Raw genomic sequence first — 1,648 nt, 5'->3', positions numbered from 1 at the left:
ATTAATCACTAATTAATTATCATTCTTTGTTAAATTTGACTAAGTCCCTTAGGAATAATTAAATAAATCCTTATTTGTTTATTATTCCTTAACTAGTTCTTTGAGATGGTAAATAAATCATTTATTTAAATTTATTATTTCTAAATAAAAGTTTAAACACTTTTTCCCTCCTAAACAAATAGAACAAAATATTCCAGGTGGTTATTCCAAGAATGAGATCAATAATAATTTATTATTGCTCATTATTCGAGGATAACTCAATATTTTGTTATAAATAGAAGGGTTTTCCATTCATTATTCACTTTTGATTATTTTCATTGTTGCACTCTGATTATTTTCATTGTCACACACCATATTTTTGTTGGGATTTCATATTATAGAAGAGAGAGACTCTACACAAGCTGAAGACATTTGAGGATAGACAAGAACCCATCCTATAGGGGGGAACTGGTAACATTTATCTGTTCTCTTCACAGGTGTTATAATAAAATTATTCTTTACATATCTAGTTTCCATTGGATGATTGGAGTTATTACTCTTTCTTTTTGTTGTTTAACTATGATTGTGGGATAGATCCGAACTTTGATAGGCTTTATTTCTATCAGTTGCTGCAGATCTACAATGTTTAGTAGCCATTTATATTGTTGAGATTGTTTGTCATCCAAAATTTTAAGTGGGTTCTTTTTGTATATCATTGAGAAGAAAACACTACAACAAAATTGACAGCTCCACTGGGGATTTTGTGATTGTTGCCAATCACAAAATTGGTGACTCCACTAGGTTTTATACTTCAGATTCAGAAACCTGGGTGAACTCCGGTTTTCAGCTTAGGGTTTCTCCTTTTTTCAATTCTATTAATGTTTCCTAGTTTTTTAATCCTAGATATGATAAATTTCTGACTTCTGCAAGCTTTCTGGTCGTTTTTGCAGGTCACAGGAACCAACCACAACAAAGGCGACACTTTTTTCCGAGATTTGTGGACCGAGATCAAAAGATCAGAAATCACACTTTTTGGCCAAAAAAGTGCGATCTGGAGGCAAGAACGCACTAAACAACCCAAAAAATGTGATCCCTATAGAGAAAGAGGTCAGTACCTGTGATTTCTAGGTTTTAGGGTTTTTCTCAGATTTGTTTCTGGGTTTTGCAGAGAGTTGTTTGCTGGGTTGTATGACCTCTGTCTCATCTTTCTTAGGCCTTGATCCACTATAATTTACTAGTCGAAGTCTAATTTATCCTCCCCTAGGGCTTCTAGTACATTTCCATCTTTCTAGGAGGAGTTTAGCTGAGTGAGTAGTCTAAGTTTCTGCAGCGCTTTCAGTTGCATTTTCTAGATCTGTACCCTTCTGTTTCAGATATGTTAAGATAGGTCATTACCATCCATATTTTCACATTTAAGCTTGTTTGGTCATTTGCCTTAGGGTCCCGTCAGTTTCCCTATGTGTTTCACCCATCTCCCTATCTTTTTACAACGATCTTCCCCTCTGGTTTTTTGCTGTTACTGCACCACTTTCTAGTAGCTTAGTGTCACTTGATCCCAGTCACATCGACATTTAGATCTCTTGACCGTTTTAGTGTATTTTCCATCGGTTTATCCATCAACTTTACTTTCTCTTTCGCTGTCTGGCCCCATTTTTATGTGGGTTATATG

Source organism: Pinus tabuliformis, chromosome 8 (genome assembly GCF_031772625.1).
Source record: "Pinus tabuliformis cultivar Carrire ecotype Pingquan chromosome 8, CPIR1, whole genome shotgun sequence".
NCBI classification, from domain to species: domain Eukaryota; kingdom Viridiplantae; phylum Streptophyta; class Pinopsida; order Pinales; family Pinaceae; genus Pinus; species Pinus tabuliformis.
Note: the sequence above shows the minus strand (reverse complement) of the source record.